At 33.1% G+C, this 7,224-nt stretch overlaps 1 long non-coding RNA gene across 1 annotated transcript; it reads left to right on the top strand.

Moving 5' to 3' along the window:
- Positions 1–2,526: 2,526 nt before the first annotated feature.
- Positions 2,527–6,251, top strand: LOC143048094 (uncharacterized). The gene is made up of 3 exons (XR_012969738.1): positions 2,527–2,648; positions 2,960–3,169; positions 5,746–6,251. It is a non-coding gene; the product is annotated as an uncharacterized LOC143048094 (long non-coding RNA).
- The last annotated feature ends 973 nt before the right edge of the window (positions 6,252–7,224 follow it).

Consider the following 7,224-nt stretch of genomic DNA (forward strand, 5'->3'; position numbering starts at 1 on the left):
GATAATTGAGGACCCTAGAATTACAAGTATGGTCGTCTATTCCTGGGAAAGAAAATCCTTGGTACTTTGAAAAGTTCAAAATTTGGTAAACAGGTAATTTATGATGATCATATCAATGATAATTCATGTCAACACAGTAGTGCTGACTACTAAACTGGTGATTCCCTCATAGTTGTAAATACACAAATCATAATAGACCACTTTCGAGTTCATCCGTCACCGGAAAAAACTCGTCAATTATACGCGCCTTTATGACGTCATTTACTAGATAAAGGGGGTCGCCTGTATCCCTGCACTATTTACGTTCATTATTGTCTTGGTGATCGTCATTGTGCAGGATAAACTAGAAATAATGGTTGTTCTGTAGGTACTTAATGACAATTCCCTAATGACATCAATGCTGATTGTCAATTTTGAGAATTCAATTTGTCGTATAATTCGTACAATATAGAATTATAGTTTTCCAACCACTCGCTCAACATTGGAATGGAAGTGACGATGCCCCTAAACGCACAAATGACGTTCACTAAAACCAGAGTTTTTGATGGAAATGCATCGAACTCGAAAGATGTCTATTGCCTCTGTAAAACATTAGAAGATAAGACTTTAACTTTACCACTAAGTTAGATAGCTACCTTGTAATCAGCAACACTTAACCTAGCAAATCAGGAGATGGAACCCAAATTCTATAATATGGTATCAATGGGGAATATAGTTCATATGCTGTTTCTAGATGTTTGTAAAGATTTATGCTAATTAAAGAAAAGACTATGTGGTATAATTGCCAATGAGACAACTCTTCACAAGAGACCAAATGACACCGAAATTAACAAATATTGGTCACTGTACATCTTTTTCAATGAACATACCACATGTAAGTAATTGTATCTATAGTATCAAGTCCAATAGGTGTATGTAAATAAACTCATCATAGATACTAGGATTAAATTTTGTAAACACGCCAGATGTGCGTTTTGTCTGCAAAAGACTCATCAGTAACCCTCTTATCCAAAAATGTTAAAAAGGCTAAATAAAGTATGAAGTTGAAGAGCATGGAGGACCAAAATTCCTAAACGTTTTGCCAAATACAGCTAAGGTAATCTATTCCTGAGGTACAAAAACCTTAGTATTTAAATTTTTTTTGTAAACAGTTAATTTATAAATATGACTTCATCATTGATAATTCATGTAAGCACAGAAGTGCTCACTACTGGGCTGGTGATAACCTCCGGGAATTAAACTCCACCAGCAGTGACATTGACCCAGTGGTTGTAAATAAACTCATCATAGATATCAGGATTAAATTTTGTAATCACACCAGACGTGCGTTACATCTACAAAAGACTCATCAGTGACGCTCAAATCCAAAAAAGTTAAAAAGACCAAATAAAGTACAAAGTTGAAGAGCATTGAGGACATAAAATAGTCATCAAGCTGTAAATTATCTAGTGGGAGGAAATCATTTCTTTGGTGGACCAAGACGCTCTCATATGAATAAAATGAGCTAGAAGATGACAGTTGGTTAACATAGAAATTCAAATTCACAGTAAAAAACACATCCTCCAAAAAAAACAAACAAATACTTTGTCAATGATGATGTTAGTTCTAGAGAATCATGTTTAAGGATCATCATTAAACAAGATAATATTAACTATGTTGGATATTAACTTTTTTAAACTAGTTTATAGACTGATTCTTGTGATATATCTTTAGACATTACATGGTTCTCTTGTCCAGTTCATGAAGCATAATGTGCTGAAGTAGTCTCAGTCCAACCAAAACTTGAATGATAATCATTGCTAGAAAACAACAAACATACTGAACTTAGATTTGCTGTTTCCGTCTGTTATCTGTTTCGTTGTTGCCATCATTTTAAGCCTAGATTCGAATAATTGGAACCCCTATTAAATGACAGAACTAAAAAATCAAACTTCAAAGGACGGCTGATTTAAGACCCTTTACAAAGACCCCCCTTTTTCATGGTGTGCTGATGCAACATCAAGTTTGTTCAGGACGAGGTTTGTGTAAAAACTTTCCTAATCAACAATAAGGGAAGTCACATTTCCATATCTTTTATCAGATTTAAATTTTCTTAAAAGATATATAGTCATGCTTCAGTGATTCTATAGTTGATCAACCAAATTTTTTCCACATAGTTAGGGGCGCCTCCTCCATCCCTACTCTGCCTCTGACCTGAACCGTAAAGTACAGATATGCCTATCACATAATTAGCATACATCTTCATATTAACATATGATATCTGAACAAAATTATATGATCTGAAACAATACAATAAGGTCTGAACTCAATTTTAATGAAAAAAGGTATGTCCACTTTTAAAAAATAAATTCGGCAGAATGATAAAAAATGTTAGTTAGCTAATACTGCAAGTTAGTGTTCATTAATAACTTCATCGGATGTTTTTAGATAGTTGTTGTATATATGTAAATCAATATTATGTTTTATTAAAAACATAGGTACAAGTATACAATTATAATGTACACGTCATACAATAACGTTAATTTAATCGTTATCATGTGTCCATTCGTCTAAAAATAGGATTGTCGGAAAATAACATCACATGATTATTACAATATTATACTCTGTCATTTTAATTTAAGATTTCAAACAAAAAGTTGAAATCAAAGGTGAGTGCTTGTTAATCATCAACACATTTAACACTCTTAAAGCATGAAAACAGCAAACTTTTATTTTCAAATTGCTATTTCATAGACGAGCTTATTCAAATATTTTAAACATTTCCGACTAAAAATACACTTTATTTTTATATTTCCGGATGTAAATGTACTATTGATAACAAGGAAAAGTCTGAGAATAATGATATACATATATAAAAAGAGCGGCACATATGTGTATAACGTTATCTTAAAACTTTAATTACATGATACTTAAACTTGTGTCGTGGGCAGACTAATTAATATTTGTTTCCCCTCATTAGAAAGATGAGCCAAGGCTTTTACCAACAAGGTCCGACCTATGGTTCAGCCCCTCCATATGGACAACCAGCAGGAGCATATGGTCCACCGGCGGGTGGATACGGTCCTCCAGCAGGGGCTTATGGTCCACCAGCCGGGGCTTATGGCCCACCAGCAGGGGCTTATGGTCCACCAGCCGGAGCTTATCAGCCACAAAATCAACAACCAACAGTGTGAGTAGATTTTAAACCTTTTTACAAGTAATTCAGCTGTCTCGTCGCAGGATTGTTTCGCATAAAAATATAAGTATGCGCTAAATAGTTTCACCGAATTGCGCACCAATGAGTACATCAATATGCAGGACAAGGAAACAAAAAGGCTATGTCATGGCAAAATGTCACGAAACAAAAACTATAATAGGAAAAGAAAGTAAAGCATTATAAAAACCCGAATCTCTCGCCTGGCAGAAATATGCATGTACTTAGTAAATATGCAATGATTTCGTTTTCGAATACGAATCATATTTTTTTTTTATATATATGCAGTTTTTCGAGTGCGTTGCAAGAACTGTTTATTAATTTCAATATAAACAAACGTAGAGTAAATAAACTCGTCATAGATACCACGACTTAATTTTGTATTTACGCCAGACGCGCGTTTCGTCTACAAAGGACTCGTCAGTGACGCTCGAATCCCAAAAAGTAAAAAAAAGGCCAAACAAAGTACTAAGTTGAAGAGCATTGAGGACCGAAAATTCTTAAAAGATTTGCCAAATACAGCTAAGGTAATTTATTCCTGAGGTAGAAAAGCCGTAGTATTTCAAAAGTTTTGTATACAGTTAATTCATAAATATGACCACATCAATGATAATTCATGTCTGCACATAAGTTCTGATTACTGGACTCAGGGAATTAAAACTCCACCAGCAGTGGCATCGACACAGTGGTTGAAAATGAACTCATCATAAAACATATCAGTATTATCCGTCTTCTTCATTATGGTCATAATCATAAACAAACTAATAACAAAACGTTTATTTTGTTTTCGAAATACTTTGAAGGATTCCCACCACAGTAATAGATTATATATATGAATCTTATGTAGACGAAACGCGCGTCTGGCGTATTAAATTATAATCCTGGCACCTTTGACAACTATTTAGACCACTGGGTCGATGCCACTGCTGGTGAACGTTTCGTCGCCGAAGGTATCACCAGCCCAGTAGTCAGCACTTTGGTGTTGACATGAATATCAATTTTATGGTCATTTTTTTTTATAAATTTCCTGTTACAAAACCTTATTTTTTTCGAAAAACTAAGGATTTTCTTATCCCAGGAATAGATTACCGTAGCCGTATTTGGCACAATATTTTTGGAATTTTGGGTCCTCAATGCTCTTCAACTTTGTATTTGTTTGGCTTTATAACTATTTTGATTTGAGCGTCACTGATGAGTCTTATGTAGACGAAACACGCGTCTGGCGTATTAAATTATAGATATAATCCTGGTACCTTTGATAACTAATTATACCTTAGCTTTATTTGGCAAAACCTTTTGGAATGTTGAATCCTTAATGCTCTTCAACTCGTACTTTATTTGGGCCTTTATACTTGTTTGATTCAAGCGTCACGAATGAGTCGTTCTGCACTCGTCTGGAGTACACATTTAAAAGTAAACATCTTTTTTTTCAGTACAAGGAAAATCGAGAATAATAGTTCACACACTAGTAATGTTTATGATATTTCAATGATATCCCATGCCATGTAAATTTGAAATTTGCCCAATGGTTTCAAAGAAAAATGAACAGATATCTACTATTATTTGTAGTTGAAAGGTTTGTTTCACACCTTTGTTGTTACAGGTAGATTCAAATATCTTAGGAATTTAGCAATGAAATACCGGAAATTTTCAACTTGTAATTTCCCTGTACTTTTTGTTTGTTAGGAAGTCGAGTTCGCTTCACAATATTAACATAACAAAGGGCAAGTGAAAAGGCTGTACTGCTGTGGTCGGTCTTGGACTACGTGTTATTCGCACTTCTCAACATTGAGAATCACTATTATGATAAGGATGTTATAAATTAATTTTGACTAAGAGCCACTCTAACACTCCAAGTGAAGACTGTGAGTCAATTTTCTAAAAAAAACAAACAAAAAGAAACAGACAAAAAATAAAGAAGAACAACGATGCCGTTTTCTGGAATATTTGCAGTGAAGCATAAGGAAGGATAAACGAATAAGTAACACTATTATTGTAGATTTTGAGATAATTTAATGCAATCATCAAGTATGCTTCTACCGCTGAGCTGAACATTGGGAAACCGAAAAAATATTGTTGAAGAGTTCCAAAAAAAGAATACGACCACAAAAAAGTAAAATAAAAAAAATACCAAACTCCAAGTAAAATTTTAAACGGAAAATATCAAATTGCTAAAACAAAAGCTCAAACACATTAAACGAATAAAACTACAAAACAGCAAGTAGTACTTAATACCGAAATAATGTATTTTGCTGTGTTTTTTTTTTCAATCTTTAGTTTTATTTATGTGAACTATGTATTTTCATCGCGGTTCTACCCGATACTAGTGTACGTTCGTACATAAACACGTACCATGTATACAGAGTTAGTTATAATACCCATTACTGTTCAGAATTTAAACGAAATTTTCGTCAATTGAACGGTTTTATGTATGTATTTATTTCTGAAAATATGAATTGACACATTTATAGATATTTTCTCAATACTAGTATATCACACAGTTCATGTAAACTGATACATTTATAAATATTTTTAATTTCCACATATTTCAGAGTTTATGTAGAAGATAGAACCCAAGCAGACAGAGACAGAGAATCAGCAGAAGATTGTTGTTTGTTAGCTGCATGCTGTGCCTTGTTATGTTGCTGTTTTGCTAACAATTGATCATTTATAATGAAACTTTAAACAATATTTTTTTCTGTGAAATCCTGTTAATTTTGTAACAGCACAGCCATTCCATTCTTTACATTTCAGTTGAATCTGCCGACCAAAGAAAATAATGATAAGATAACATTTAAGAGGGCGTGGATGGGGGTTGACAGAAGAGACAAGAGTGAGATGCTAAAATATGAAGAAAAGATAATAATGGGCAAAAAGTATATAAACAATAGAGACCCCAGCCAGATCCTCATTTTCAAGCAAAATTAACTGACACTGATGGAACAGTATTACAAGTGCAATATTTATATTTATCTGCATAATAGTCTTGGTTTGTTTGTAATTGAATAGTGATTATAATTGTAACATGTGTGAAATATGTACTAATTTTAATGTATAATGTTATTTTATTGTTTTTAAAGCTATTGATTACCAGTTAATTTTTTTCCGCTTGTTCCGTTGATTGATAGCGTTTAGATTTGTCAGGTTTTTTTTGGAGTAAACCCTTCGAGTTTGGTATTTTTGTTAAACTTAAAATTCTTCAAATACCAAAGTGAAATAGTGCACCAACAACCACACCACGATGTGTGCTACAGCGGAATTACGGCTTTAGTTGTTATAGTACACACAAAAAGTAATTGGGCTAATTTTGTCTCTGTTGTATAGTTTTCTCATTGTCAATAATATTCCGCATCTTTCTATTCATGAAAAGTCGGAAATCTTGAATATTTTGTAATCAATTTTTTAAGCTTGATCGAGTCGTAGATTGTCTCAGATACTGATTGTTCTCTTCTCTTCTTTTTTTCACAAATTAACCGGTTAAGGAAGGAATTTAGAATATGGCAGTTATTATATATGGTCAGGTTGTATATAATTTGAAGCATTATCGGACTATAGTATCTTTAGAATTCCCTTTGCATTAAATATACAAATTAATTAACCTTTTATATAAATGAGATGTCATAGAAATAACTTGGAGTGTATACATGTTCATGTAAAGATTAAAAAAAAAGCTAGCAGTTTTTGACGAAAATGAAAAAGATGGAATGATATTTAAACATCTAGTGACATATATACATGTATTTCGGAACAGAAAGTTGACATCATCAAAAGGTATAAATAGAAACCTACTTTTATACAAGGTAGTTATGCTGAAAAAAGTCAACAGTATTATACCGCTGTTCAAAAGTCATAAATCGATTGAGAAAAATCAAATTCGGATAACAAACTAAAACCGAGGGAAACACATCAACCATAAGAGGAAAACAAAGGAACACCAGGATTCTCGAGTGCAAGAAAAACAAACGCCAACATAAATAGAAACAAACTATTTGATAGCAACTGGTATAATCCTGACGTGGTAAAGGACATTT

This window comes from Mytilus galloprovincialis, chromosome 10 (genome assembly GCF_965363235.1).
Source record: "Mytilus galloprovincialis chromosome 10, xbMytGall1.hap1.1, whole genome shotgun sequence".
NCBI lineage: Eukaryota > Metazoa > Mollusca > Bivalvia > Mytilida > Mytilidae > Mytilus > Mytilus galloprovincialis.